The 15,759-nt window shown below is 45.0% G+C and overlaps 1 protein-coding gene across 1 annotated transcript in view; it reads left to right on the top strand.

Annotated features, from left to right (window-relative positions):
* The first annotated feature begins 1,932 nt into the window (after positions 1-1,932).
* The window catches only part of glis2b (GLIS family zinc finger 2b), a 41,114-nt gene continuing 27,287 nt past the window's right edge, over positions 1,933-15,759 (top strand). The window contains exon 1 of the mRNA XM_084071516.1: positions 1,933-2,791. The gene's annotated coding sequence lies outside the window, so the exon portion shown is untranslated. The remainder of the gene's footprint in view (positions 2,792-15,759) is intronic.

The following is a 15,759-nucleotide window of genomic DNA, read 5'->3' as shown; positions in this document are numbered from 1 at the left end:
ATTGGGACGAGCATTGATTGCTGAAGCCCCGCCCCGCCCTATTATATAGCGCCACCAGGAGGCCACTGGCTTTAAACAGCTATAACTCCAGTTTGCAGCATGCCACCAAGTCCAAATTTGGTATGTGGACTTACACCACCAATAGGGACGAGCATTAATTGCTGAAGCCCCACCCCGCCCTATTATAGCGCCACCAGGAGGCCACTCATCAAAGGCACCGCTTCCTTCACACAGGGTGCGATTTTTAGCGGTGCCAGCCGCTCTACCTTTGACTATGTCCGTCCGTATGTCCGTATGTCCGTTTGTCCGTTTGTCCGTTTGTCCGTTTGTCCGTTTCAGCACGGGCTTTAAACAGCTATAACTCCAGTTCGCAGCATGCCAGCAAGTCCAAATTTGGTATGTGGACTTAGACCACCAATAGGGACGAGCATTGACTGCTGAAGCCCCGCCCCACCCCATTATAGCGCCACCAGGAGGCCACTGGCTTTAAACAGCTATAACTCCAGTTTGCAGCATGCAACCAAGTCCAAATTTGGTATGTGGACTTACACCACCAATAGGGACGAGCATTAATTGCTGAAGCCCCGCCCCGCCCTATTATAGCGCCACCAGGAGGCCACTCATCAAAGGCACCGCTTCCTTCACACAGGGTGCGATTTTTGTTTTACTTGTGGAGAGGATAGGGACAGGGAGGGAAGTGGACAGTGGTGGAAAAAGGACTCACAATTTTTACTTAAAGGGTAAGACCACTTTGGTAGAGGTTTGGGTTGTGTAGTTACCTTGCCATGATGTAACTCCAAAGGTGGCCAAGAAATAAAAAAGAATTGCTCCATTGATTAGAAATTGATAATTCAAAATTTGCTCCTCATTGACTTACATTGTACAGTAAAACAGCTCTCAAAGTCACTCTTTTAGCACATAAATGAACCCAAACGTAGCTGATTCAGACAATATAGAGCATCACCAAACCCAGTACTGTTTGTTTTTTTAATAAAAATGTCAACTTCCTGTTGATTTTACTATTTGAAGATCTGGATCCGGATCCGCCGATCCAGTCCGGGTTTTCTACTTATTAAAAATGGCAAAATCAACAGGAAGTTGGGTTTGGTGATGTTCTATATTGTCTGAATCAACTTTGTTTGCGTTCGTTTTTGTGCTAAAAGAGTGACTTTGAGAGCAGTTTTACCGTACAATGTAAGTCAATGAGGAGCATATTTTGAATTATCAATTTCTAATCAATGGAGCAATTATTTTTTATTTCTTGCCCACCTTTGGAGTTACATCATGGCAAGGTAACTACACAACCCAAACCTCTAACAAAGTGGTCTTGCCCTTTAAGTAAAAGTATCAATACTGCAATGTAGAAATACTCTGTTACAAGTAAAAGTCCGGAATTCAAAATGTACTTAGAGTAAAAGTACAAAAGTATTGGCATCAAAATGCACTTAAAGTACCAAAAGTAGAAAGAACTCATTATGCAGAATGTCACAACATTTCACAAGTTTTGTAAATGTATGAAATATGTGAGCATTGTAGATCAGCTATTCAAATGGCCGAAATGTACACAGGGCTGAAGTGGTTAATTATTATGTTTTGTAATAATAACCAAAATCTACAAAGTAACTATTAACTAAAGTTTCCAAATAATGCTAGTGGAGTAAAAGTATAACATTTCCCTCTGAAATGTAGTGGAGTTAAAAGTAAAAGTGTTGAAAATTGAAAATACTGAAGAAAGTTAAAACAAAAAAATTGTAAGAACAGTACTAAGAGTAAATGTACTTAGCTACTTTCCACCACTGGACTTTTTTGGGTCAGAGCCGAGGAGGACTGCCCATCCATCCATGGTGGTGGAGAGAGAGAGGGAGGGAGGGGAGGGGCGGAGCAGCAAGCATGCGCTGAGCTGGCAGAGTCTGGGGGCTGGGATCAGGGAGAGACGGAGAGGAGACACGGGCTGGCTCGGTGCTCCGGGTGGTGCTGCTGCTGTCTGCTCTTCAGGGGGACGGAGGGAGAGAGACCACCGCAACAACTCAGAGACCACCACCACCAGCTCCAGTACAGCCATACTGAGGCGAGGCAGCGGAGAAAAGAAGAACGATCAACACCGAGAAAACAAAAAACATCATCTCCCCCCGGTCTGAATCCACACGGGGAGAGTCGGCATCTGGAAAAGAGGAAGAAAAGAAGGGAGACCCCCCTTCGTGACATCTCTCCCAGCGCACCCCTCCTATGCCCCCAGGAGACCGACCGACCACCCATAGAAACCCCCCCACCCACCCACACACACACTTGACCAGCGTTGCCATTAAGCGATGCGTTTTTTTTTGTAATCTAGGAAACAAATCAATTCATTTTGATGCACTATAACGTAACCGGGTGGTCTTCGTCTTGATACTCACGAGGAACAGTGAAGACTATACGGATTTTTTTTTGGGGTGTTTATTTACACTTTTTTTGACGGGTTTCTGGTGGCATGAAGATCATCATTCATTCCACGGCAACTGACAACAACACTATCATTTCATAGACGATCCATGTGTTTTTGAACATCAGCTGATGTCTTATTTGTCCATGTTTAGAAATAGTATTATTTACAACAACTGTCTGGGAGCGGGCCGCCTCTCTTGACACCAAAACGTGTCAGTAACTGTATTTAATTATTATTATTTTTCAAAAAAAGAAAATCTGAATCGAAGAAATCGAAGGAAGAGTCGCTTCGCCTGTGAAGTTTTGCACCGATCGAGGGGTCAAGTGGGAGATATCTCGGCCATATCCACGACATTTTCCCTGCAAGGTAAGCGACAACTCTCTGCATCCCACTCCCCAGACTTGTCTCTAAACTGGTGACATGCAGTGTTGCCAGGTTTTGTGAGAGAAATGAGCAACCAGGTCTATGAAAAGAAGCCCTAAAAGAAGCGAGATCTACAAGCTCACAACAACGCGTCGTGATCCTCTATTTCCCCCCCAAAAATATGAATATGTTTGAAACATTTTAACAGCACAAATGTTGTATGGGTGGTCCCTGGCTAACATATTTTCAGATGGGGGTCCGCAGAGAAACACATATTAATTTGGGGGTCCTTGACTTGAAAATGTTTGAGAACCACTGTTTTTTAAACAACATTAGGAAACAAGCCCAAGTAAGCAATTACACTTTAGAAACAAGCCCCCCAAAAAACAATAATTACAAGCAACTTTACAGAAAAACAAGCCCAAAGTTGCCTATAATAAGCGGACATGGCAACACTGCTGGTGACATGTTGGCATCGGGTACAACCGGTTCCGTTTTTGTGTCCAGATTATGTCCAGAAATGTGCAACATGTTGTATTTCATGGCGTGAGTTCACGCAGGGCAGCACCGTCCAGACCCACAGCCACAGTCAGTGACCTATTTTCCGAGTGTACAGCTCGGCGTCAGTCATTCCTACAGGCTGGAGTGACTGTCAACAGTGTTGCCAGGTTTTGCGAGGGAAATAAGCTACCAGGTCTAGGACAACAAGCCCAAAAAGAAGCCACATGAGCAGTTTAAATCTATATTCATCAGGTATTTGAAAATAGCCGACAGAAAAAACTGAAAAACAAAGCCGGCAAAAGAAATTGCCGATCTACGGCTACTTTTTTTTTAAATCTTGGAGAAAAAGTGAAAAAAAATAAAATATATATATATATTTTTTGAAACATTCCAGCAACACAAATTTGGTATGGGAGCCCTGGCACAAAACATTTTCAGATGGGGATCCTTGATTTGAGAACCACTGGTTTAAATATATATATATATACATATATTTTAAACACACCCAAATAAGCAACTACACTACACTTTAGAAACAAGTCCCCAAAAAAACGCAACCCGCAACTACCAATTTTCACAAGCAATTTAACAGAAAATAGCTTATAATGAGCCGACATGGCATCACTGTGGAGTGACTGTCACATCCAGGCTGGCTGTGGCCGTCATGATGCTGTTTGTATGTCTGTATACGTGCCTCGCCAGCAGCGTCGAAATGTAGAAATTACGCAGACGCAACATTTTCTGGTGTCTGGCTGTCTGTGTCCTCACGGAACTACCCCCCCCCCCAAGAGAGCAGTGGTGTAAAGTAACTAAGTACATTTACTCAAGTACTGTACTTAAGTACAATTTTGAGGTATTTCTTTTACTTTACTGGAGTATCTCCAATTTTCTGTACTTTTACTTCTACTCCACTACATCTCAAAGGCAAATTATTATACTTTAACTCCACTACAATTATTTGACAACTTTAGTTACTAGTTACTTTGTAGAATTTGATTATTATTACAAATCATACATTACCCACTTCAGCCATATATACTTTTCGGCCATTTGAAAATAGTAGATCTACAATTGTTTTTAATACATTTGAAAACTTGTGAAATGGAACATTCTACATAATGAGTGCTTTCTACTTTTGGTACATGTTGATACCATTACGTTTGTGATTTTACTCACGTGAAATTTTAATTCCGGACTTTTACCTGTAACAGAGTATTTCTACATTGAATTATTGATACTTTTACTTAAGTAATACAATGTGAGTACTTTTTCCACCACTGCAAGAGGGACATTTTACAACACTGTCACAAATCCCCCATCATCCCAACTCAGCCAGCTGCTGTGATGCAAGATGAAGGCTTGACTGAGCTCCCTGTTGTAAAAAAAAAAAAAAAAAAAATGTCAGTGAGGTTAATTTGACTCAGAGAGAGAGTACAGAATATGCAACCAAATGGACCGTTATATTTGTAGACTCTCTGAGCTTACAACAAGGGCTACATTAACACTGAGGATTTAATTTTACTGGCTGTACTAAAACAGTTATTTATACCTAGTAATCTCTCAGTGATGTGGTCCTAATGAAGTCATAACTTGGAACCGTTAACGGCGTCTTCTTAGCCTGTTGTCAACATCGTTGTCTCCAATTTTTCCATTTATGATTTAGGCCTTGGCCATGATGTCAAAGTTAGCTGAGGCATGTCACTGGGGGGAGGGGGGAGGGGGGGGGGCAACGATGAGCATTGGGGGCCTGGGGCCTTAGATAAAGAGCTGCTTATCCTCCAATTAAGCAATTCCACTGTCCCCAAACCCTAATTGTGTGCACATTGCAACTGGGGTTTGGGACCGGCGGAGCCTCTCTCTCCATTGGCTGCCTCCCATGGGCCCATTGTCCCAGACAGCGTCGAGGGGAAAGAGACGAGCCCTGCCAAGGCAGAACCTAACAAGCCCTCGTACTGGAATGAAATGTAAGGGCCTGATCATTAGACGGGCATTAGGCTACAATAGAGACTGAGGCACACTCAGGGGGGTGGCGGTGGGAGAGAGGGGGGGGGGTGCGTTTCAGTTCTGAAAGCGTGTAGGTCGGTGGTACATTTAGTGTCGGCACACTGTATTATACGGACTGTTCATTTAACTCTGAAAGAGTAAAAAAACAAGCTATGTTTATGCGACGACACCATCATACAACAAAGTGTGACATAGGACCTAAATGGTTAAATCAACCCTCCAGGTCTATCTGTGTATATGAGAGTAACTTTGTGCGTGTACAGTAAACTCCTCAGTGTCAATTCATCCATTTGTATTGAGCTCCCTGAACACCCAGGATCTGTGTGTGTGTGTGTGTGTGTGTGTGTGTGTGTGTGTGTGTGTGTGTGTGTGTGTGTGTGTGTTTCAAAAAAGGAGTCCTGGCCCGGTTCCCACTGGACCTTTCTCAAAGTATGTGGGCTTAGAAGAACGCTGATTTATCTAAAGCCTTTCTTTTAATGAATAACATTTTATTTTGTCCAATCTGTATGGTAGAGTATGTTAATACGATATAATATATATATTGTATTAGTATATTTGTCGTATTTTGTCTCCCTGCTCTTCTATTGAGACGTTTAGATCGTGTCAAAGGTCACGTCTCACCTATAGACAAAGGATCTGACACAAATCTTGACCGCAACTTGCTCAGGAAACCGGGTTGAAATCCGGGTCAGAAGAGGATAGTTACATAGTGCTGCTTTAAGTATAAATCAGTCCGAAGTAGTGAAAGAGAGACAGCACAGGGTGTACTACTAACCCACTCTGGAGTAGAGAGTGAGGACTCTCCCCTCCCTCCATTCCTCCCAGGCCTCTGCTGCCATTTAATCCATACCCCCCCCCCCCCCCCCCCTCACCCCCCCACCCCCCTCTGAACCACCACCAGCGCCACCTTCCAGGTGCTCGTCATCGCATCATCCACAGCCCAGCCGCTTTGTTTATCCAATCAGCTGATGAGATAGAGGTTCACCCACAGGTCAGCCGCGTAATATCCATTATGAACAGACACAGTGGTATATCGATCACTGTTGGCAAGCTGCTAGGTATTTAGGGAATGCCTCTGTCTCTCTCAGACACACACTTACACGTGCACACACACACACGTAGGCCTGTCGCAATTATTACATAATCGTCTAATCGCTATTATTTTATATAATCGCAATAATTTTTTGCATAATCGTCATGATCGTCATAATCACTTCCATGTTAAAATATGTCATATATTTTCAAAACATTTCAAAAATAGTGGAAATAGCCGATCTAAAAGCTAAAAAAAAGAAAGTTTTGAGCTTATACGCTTTTGTAGATCGGCTATTTCCACTATTAATGTTTATTTTAGTATAAAGTAATTTAATATGTGTTATTTGTCATATCTGCCCTGTGCAACCTTTGTTTACGAAGTTCTTTTTTTTTTTTCCAAACAGAAATGTAATTTTTATTCATAATGTTACATTAAATTTCAACGACAGAAACAAAATTAAATCATTAATCGCAATTATTTGAGTGATAATTAATCGTCAACTTGTAATCGTGACAGCCCTACTTACACGTGCGCGTGCACACACGCACAGACACACACACACTAGTTGCACAGACTTCGTTTTTCACTGTGTCTCTTGCCGAAATTAACACACTCTCTGCGACAGACACCATTGTACGGCAAAGTACGAACCAGGCTTTAGAACAGATGTGTCCACACTGGGGTCCAGCTGTGCATCCCCGTTGCGGCATTCCACACTCAAATATTCAGGATGTGTCTGTATGTGTGTGTGTGTGTATCTGTATGTGTGTGCATGCATGCATATGTGTGCTGCGCACCTGCGTGGGCAGCCTGTTTTGCTGTACATATTCTCATTCTGACTGCATGCTTGGCCAGATGTAGATACATGGACAGCTGCTGGGAGCAACAGTGTGTGTGTGTGTGTGTGTGTGTGTGTGTGTGTGTGTGTGTGTGTGTGTGTGTGTGTGTGTGTGTGTGTGTGTGTGTGTGTGTGTGTGTGTGTGTGTGTGTGTGTGTGTGTGTGTGTGTGTGTGTGTGTGTGTGTGTGTGTGTGTGTGTGTGTGTGTGTGTGTGTGTGCGCGTGCGTGCGTGCGTAGCTTTGGTGCATGCATTCCTGGTTCAAGCCGCAAGCTTGACACCATCTCCTCCACCACCGAGCAGACATCATCTGTTCCAGTAATCAGCAATAGTGGATAATAGTGGATATCATCGCTGTCAGGCAGAAACCAGGCTCCATATCTCATCTTTTTGCGTTTTTCATACATGAATGCCCTATTTTATTCCTCGTTGTATGACAGTGAAAGTAGCAAAAATATTGCCTATGATTACATGCCCATAAACTAGGGACGCCAGTCAGTCTGTCTGTTTGTTTTATAAATATTTAACCAATGAAAAGTGTTTAACAAGAGCTTGTGACTAAATAATAACTACATTGGCTCCACTGGAACACAGTTTTTTCTCTTCCCATTTCCTGAAAAGTAACAGGTTTTGGACATTTAAGGTTTCTGCCCCGACCGCGACGATATAATGTACAGTAAATACTTCATAACCGACCACTGTGAAGTGTGAAATGAACATCCTAATGGCTTTTGGGTGCTTTGTAGAATCCACCTTTATGGACTTGGAGCCGGCACCTCCCTCTAACTTCCTGTGTCATGTGATCTGAGCCCTTTTCACTGTAGCTATGATGATGACATCATGGCTCCGAGGTCCCGGGGCCATGTGAGGGGAAGACAGCTGCTTTTTTAAGGGGAAAGAGGTACAACCCACCCACTGGCATATTCCTGCGTCATATAGAGCGCAGCCACCAGGCATGTGGCAGAGGCATGGTCCCGCTAAGCCACAGAGTGGCTGTACTTAACGTTTTCGAACCAGCGAATGAAAGCACACCGCATCTGACATTAAGTAAAGTGTGTTCGATTCACTTGTAATCAGGGGAGAGCCCGACACTACACGGAAACGTCCAAGAATGCATCCAGACCCCCCCCCCCCACACCCCAAACCCCCGCCTCCTCAAAGTACACTCTCATCTGAAATCTTAAGGACACTGAATTCCTTCACACAGAGTTGTCAGTCTGTGGCCCATACCGCAGAGAATATCCCCGAGGGTCGGCGAGGGAGGGAGGGAGGGCTGGTGATGCTAGCTCTCTCCTCTCTCAGTGGACGGGGGGTGTGTAAAGTGGCCCAAGCTATGCTAGTGTTTGAATTAATATCGCGGCGGGGGTTCCGTAGCTGCTGGGGATCACGGTCAAGCTGAAAGGCAACTCAGCAGCAGGGGGGAGGATTATAGTGACCAGTGAATGGGGGCATCATGCAGCGGAGACAAGGCTCCTCGTACGCGCCCGCATTTATCTTCACACGGATAAGAGCCACTTAATTGTACCCATAGATCCACATGACAGGGGTGTCCTTTCCCCGGTTCAGTGCAAAAAAAAGGACAAAATTAGAGCTTGACAGCAATTAGTGTTCCGGCAAGCCGCTCTGTGAACCCGACGCAATGCTCCCTCGAAGAATTATGACTACTATTATGCTGTGCTGTTGCTCTGACACGCTGGATGGAGTTGCGCATCCCAGCTTGTTTGACCTTTGCTTGGGATGGAAATTGTTGCCAGAGGAGGTATGCTTTTCCATGTGTGTTTATTTTATTGGAGCAGTTTGGCAACAGGATGAGGTGTATAAGATTACACTTGTGTAATTAGATTCACAAGTGTAGATTCCTTTTAAACTTGCCTTTAGTATTGCGTTTGATTGAGTCAATGACACTACGTTGGTGTGTGCTTATAATAGGCTCTATGCACAGCAGCCATATTGGAAAGAAATTGGGCCTCTTCTTACTTCCTTCACAGGTGTTACCAATGATACTAATGAAGGCTCTGTTCCATTCTGGTCAGGGTGCTGATATTGTGCATGTTGGCTCACTAGAAACACTACATTTTGGTTCCCAAATGGCCCCTTATGGTGGGTGTGTGTAACTCTGAGAGTGATCCATTTGGTTCCATTTGTACACTCTCAGAGTTATGGTGGTCCTTGAAAATAAGACAACCACTATGCCACACTAAATGGAACATTTAACCTTAATTAGTATCATTGGTAACACCTGTGAAAGAAGTAAGTAAGGGGCCCAATTCATTCCCAATATGGCTGCTGTGCATAGAGCCTATTTAATTGTCTTAAGGTTTCTTATGTTTGTGATACAACACCAATTGACTTTGGGTGTCCTTTGCCACCTGTTTTGGAACGATAGATGTAATTGCTTATTTCACTGACTAGTATGGCATTTTGGGAGAATTTGTGGTCAGTATACACTACAGTTCTTCCATGTCATTGAGCTGGTGGGAATTCAATGATGCTGGTTGTACAACAAGTGCAAGTCATAATATATTGATTTGACAGCAAACTGACACCATAAGTTAACCAGACTCTGTCTACTCTACAACACTAGCTCACGCCATCGTCAAAACAAACACTTTCCACCAAAGACTCTATTAAACTGAACTACAAATGTAAATTCAGGGAATTGTAGTGTACAATTGGGGCATGCATACAGCAGATGGTACTCTCAAGTCTGCATAGTGATATAGTCCAAAGCATCTAGTTTATTTTTTCCACTATCTTGTCAATAATGGTTGCCATGTGCGGGCCAGCAGGGGAGGTGACACATAGCATAGCATGGAGTGCAACAGCATGATCTGTCTCGGTGTGGGGTGGTGGCCAGGCTCATGACCCATGCATAGCCAACAGACACAGAGCGGATACAGAGTCCAGAGGAGCCTGACTCACACTACTAGCGCATGAGCTGAAGGAGAACAGTGCATTCCGCCTTCCTCCCTGGCTGGCTGGACCCACAGACCATGCATTTTTCCCCAGTTAAACTATAACCACTAATCACCACGCCGTCTCACAATTTCCTCCATAAGCAGACCATGTTTTGGCCCCCAGAGTCAGTTAAAAGGCTTCTGCAGAGGTATATCGTGCAGTGCCCCTGTTCAAATCACCTGCGTGGGACATCCCGGATGCCAACAGGGCTCTCAACCTATGGGCCGGAATCTGACACACTGAAGTGTAATGGTCAGTTCCTGTGCCGCGAGTCTGCAGGGCTGCATTTCCAAAATAAACACAGACAACTCAGTGCCTCACTCCAGCCACCCCACCCTACCTCTCTCTCCCTCTTGCTCTCTCTCTCTCTCTCTCTCTCTCCAACCCACCCACCCTTTCTCTTTTTCTTTAATGCTCCTCGTGTGCTCTCTGCTCAATGTTCCTATAGCGTGAGAGAATTTCAGCTTTTGCAGAACCCTTCAGACAATACACAGACCATGTCTGGGGCAGGGCACACTCCATGAGGAAAAGTAAGAAAGAAAGAACAGGAACAACGCCAAAGTGTGAAAGAATAACAGAAATATAAAGGAGTCATTAGCATACTAGGGGTGGAGGGAAACGAAGCAGTGCAGCTTGTTGTTTTTACAAAGTCCATTTTAGGTTAGCTCCTAGGAGATACTTAATGTTTAACTCCCCAGATGATATTAAACGTGGAACCAAGCTGGAGCCCACGAGATATGTGGGAGCGTCGCTCAGGAAGCATTCGAGCCGTACAGTAACATGCTAGCAGTGCAAGCAGTTAACGTGGAGACACAGCTGGTTTGTGTTATTATTTACTTGCTTGGCCAACACCCTGGATTCTCCAGTATACCCACAATAGCACTGTAGCCCGTACAATAAGGCCGAGGTATGTATGTGTGTTTGCTTGTTTGAAGAGCGAGAAAGGGGAGGAGGGATGTGGGGCGGGTGGGGTAAGAAGAAGAGGGGGGTAATTTAAGCGAGGGTGAGGCGTTGCATGCATGCAGAGGAGAGGAAAAAAGAGTGAGGGAATGAGGGAGGGATTTTTTTTTTTAATGTTTTTGTTTTCAGAGAAACGGGGATGAAGGAGAAAGATGAAGTGAGGCATTTCTCAGACTCGAACGAGACTCTCAAGTCTGGGCCTGGGCCTGGCTCTCTGTCTGGGCATATCCAGTCCTGTTAGCAAGCTACCAGACTCTGCCCCTTCACCCCTCCCTCCCCCCCTCCCTCCCTCTCCTCTAGCCCTGACTCCCCGGGACACCATCGCCTCGCTTTTAACTCCGTTTCCCTTCCTTCCCTCCCTCACATTTTCCTCTCCCACTTTCCACGAGTCCATAGCTTCATAATATAAGCTCAGCTGACATTATATAAGACGTTCATCATCTTAAACATGCAGAGAGAGAGAGAGAGAGAGAGAGAGAGAGAGAGGAAAAAAGAAAACGCTTGGTCTGTAACTATTTACCCTCTCTGTGGTGTCGCACAGTTGTTGCCAGCACTAATTTAATTCATATGGTACTCTAGCCGCTTTATCCTTATATGGGGGACTTGTATTAGTTTGGGAACATTCTGTATTACCTTTGAGGTTAGATTTTTAGAAAGTAACATCTTACTATCGCCGTAAATTATCTTTCACGATAGAGCATTCATCCTCAATTCTTATCCAGTGTAGTAGCAGTGGTGGAAAAAGTACTCACATTTTTTACTTAAGTAAAAGTATCAATACTGCAATATAGAAGTACTCCATTACAAGTAATAGTCTGGAATTAAAAATGTACATGAGTTAAAGTACAAAAGTATTGGTATCAAAATGTACTTAAAGTACTAAAAGTAAAAGCACTAAAATGTTTGAAAATAGCAGATCTAGACGCGTTGTGCGCTTGTAGATCAGCTATTTTCAAATAGCCTATGTATGAAATAGTGTTTAAGTGGTTAATGTATGTTTTATAATGTAATAATTTATATCTGCAAAGTAACTAGTAAAAGTTTTCAAATAATTGTAGTGGAGTAAAAGTACAATATTTGCCTCTGAGATGTAGTGGAGTAGTTCGGAAAAGGATAGACAATTGGAAATACTCCAGTAAAGTAAAAGTACCTCAAAATTGTACTTAAGTACAGTACTTGAGTAAATGTACATAGTTACTTTACACCACTGTGTAGCAGTAAGTAGTTAGTTTTAGTAACTTACAGTGGCCATTGTGAATATCGACCGAGGCACTGTCTAAACACACAGCCTGTCTCTCTGCTACAGCGCCTGATTGCTTCAGTGTCCTTGTTGCTTATTTGGTTCCGGTCTCAACAAATATTCCTGCCAGTCACGCTGAGCTATGCCATAATTGATTCTAAATGCCAGTATTGACCCCGGGACAGATGAGGGTGTGAGGACACGAGCACGGCGCTGACCTTCAACACTAACGGAGGGAGATCCTCTCCTACGTTTCATTGTTTCCAAGGCTGTCGATATAAGAGATTTACATTTATTAAACCCTTACGGATCAATGACTTGATTCACAATGATAACAAATGACTTTGGACACGTTAAACATGAAGTGGCAACCTTCGGATCTGCTTGTCTCTGCTTCCTGCGGACTCAAATGGACTATTCTATCTATACATTGCAGGAATCTCTGTATGTTTATGCCTGTATGTCTGTCTGTATGTCTGACTGTCCTTCACATATCTCGAGAAGCCTTCATCCAGGCGACTTCACACATATATTGCTGAGGACCCAACGCTGAAGTGCAGTGTTGGGTTTGAAGTCAGTCACATGCGAGGTTCTGTAGAACCAGAGGCCTCCGAACAGCGGCCATACCCTTAACCCTTTAAGACCGGGAAAGCATAATTTGTGTCATTTCAAGATTTCTTTGGGCTATTCAAAAATAGCAGATCTACAAGCTCATGTGCTATGAGCTTGTAGATCTGCTATTTCTTGTTGAAAAATCGTGAAAATGTGTGCAAATCTTTGAATATCTTTTTTTCTGGGGGGGTCCCTGGAACAATATATTTTGAGATGGGATCCGCAGCCAAAATTCATATAATTTTGGGGGTCCTTGACATGAAAAAGTGTGCAAACTAGGATTTAGAAGACATTTGTAGAATCCCCCCAGAAGCAAAGATTTGAGTTAAAAATGTTTGCTTTACAAATATATATATAAGAGTTGCTCAAATCTTCACGATTTTTCAAAAATAGCAGATCTACAAGCATGAGCTGGCATATCTGCTATTTTTGAATAGCCAAAGAAATCTAAAAAAAAGACACAGATTCTTTCCCGGTATTAATGGGTTACCTGCCATTGCACTAGTTCTGTTGAATTGAAATAGAAGTACAATGCTGTACCAGTAAGCTTAATTCATGCTTTGTCGTACGACCTTGACGATTGCTGTAGACAATCCGAAGACTGAAAATGATCTTTGCGGAGCGACGTATCCATTCAGCAAAGTATAAATTAGCCATTAGGACCAACTCTAATTACGGCCATCTCTCTCCCTCCATCCTTGCTCTCTCTATTTTTCTCTCTCTCTCTCTCTCTCTCTCTCTCTGATGGAAGTAGCTTCAGATGAAAGCTGTAGGGGTGGAGCCTGTTGCTCAGCATGATCCAAGACCAGAGAAATACAGAGCGAGAAAAGGAGTGGGAGACAGATAAAGGGAAAGAAAGAGGAAAAAGGGCTGTCATGTTGACCTTGTCTGGCAGCCAGCCTTGGGAGGAGAGCGTGGAGGGGGGGGGGGGGGGAGAACGGGAGGGCGCCATGCTCAGAGAAAACCGGTGCCCCCCCTTGCGAGGGGAGAGACCACAATGGCTGCAGTTAGGTTGGCACGGTCCGCCGCACAAAGGAAAACGAACACAAGCTTTGTGTTCACAAGCGTGTGTGCGTGCGTGTGCGCGTGAAAGCGTGTGTGTGGTACACTAAGAGGGCACCCACATTTAAAGATGCAGCGGCTCCCTGATCTGTGTTTGTCTCCATCGCCCCACCTTCCTTCAGACCGCCAGGTCCCCCCACCACCCACACACACACACACACGTACACACACGCACACACACATATCACGTCACTTCTACTAATTGCTCTCTGCTGTTTTGTGTTTCTCCCTCTTCCTGTTTTCTTCTTCTTTCAATATGCTTTGGGTTTGGGAGCTGAGCCCCTTCCCCGTTCCTCCCGGCCATGCACACACGCACACGCGCGCGCGCACACACACACACACACACACACACACACACACACACACACACACACACACACACACACACACACACACACACACACACACACACACACACACACACACACACACACACACACACACACACACACACACACACACACACTTATACACTCATAGTCTTGCATGCATAAAAGCATACACATGGCCACTCCCTGGCCAGAAGTCCTACTGCACATCTGGCCCGATGCCCCCCCCCCCCCCCCCTCTTGGCAGGCTGTGCCCCCCATGCACCCTCCCTTGCCGTGTGTGTGTGTGTGTGTGTGTGTGTGTGTAATACTGCGTGGCTGGTGCACAGGTGTCACCCCGCCCTCCCCTGCATGGGACGGGGTGTGGTCGCCTATAGGAATTCTGGGGCAAGTGAACAACGGCTGGATGTGGAAACGTTACGCCACCGCCCCCCCCCCCCCCCCCCCCCGACGTGTCCAAAAGGCCTCAGTGACACCACCACGCAGACGGAGAGATGCTCAGGAAAAAAAAAGAAAAAGCGCAAAAAAAAAAACTTGTCGACCCCCCCCCCCCCACCCCCCCGGAGGCTGCGTTGCATAAAGCTGTTGGTGGGGATCGTATTACCCAGGCTATTGAATAAGAAGGGCCGGCTTCCCAGGGAGTTCACTATGTGCCTTTGGCTTATTGAGTTGCGAGCGAAAGGGAACTGGCTGAGGGTCAGTGTGTAAAGGCGCAGGGGTTTGTTTCTCAGGCGTGTGGTGCCATAATATCCCCCCATCCAGGAAATGACTGTGAGACAGGGCCGCACCCCTCCCAAAGCTGGAGCGGTACCCAACAGTGTTCTGGACTGAACTGAACAACACACCAGCCCAGCCTGCTGTGCAACTAGCATGTGTGCGAATATACAGAATGTACTGTATGCATGAATGTGGGTATGCATGTGTTTGTGTGAGTGTGAGTGTGAGTGTGAGTGTGAGTGTGTGTGTGTGCACGCGCACGGCACGCATGTATAGGTTCCGCACATTTCGTCTGTGCATACTGTACATGCGTGAGTGAGTGTGTTTATCTTTGGTTTAATAAACAGTAAAATAAATTATAACCCCAAACAACCCTCTCCCTACCCAGAGCGCTGTAAAGCTGCAGTAAGCCGCCCCCACCCACCCCTCCATGCTGTCATTGGGAGGCGAAACCGCACCGCCCCGGCAACTGGTGCTGAAATACGGCCCAAGGTTGTTCCTTATCGTACCACAGTTTCCATACGCGAGTCACCCCTATTAATCCTGCTGTTAGCTGCGTAGGAGAGGGAAGGAGGGAGGGAGGGAGGGAGGGATAGGCTGGGATAGAACGAGAGAAAAGAGAGCAAAATCTGGACCCCCTCCCGTTTCCCTCCTACCCAGTGGCTTGGAGTCGGCGCTGGGTTTTCACCACCGAGGGAACATAACAAACACATCT

This window comes from Gymnoscopelus microlampas (genome assembly GCF_963454915.1).
Source record: "Gymnoscopelus microlampas genome assembly, chromosome: 11".
Classification (NCBI taxonomy): domain Eukaryota; kingdom Metazoa; phylum Chordata; class Actinopteri; order Myctophiformes; family Myctophidae; genus Gymnoscopelus; species Gymnoscopelus microlampas.
The sequence above is the reverse complement of the archived record's forward strand: the minus strand, read 5'-3'. Positions and strand labels throughout refer to the sequence as shown.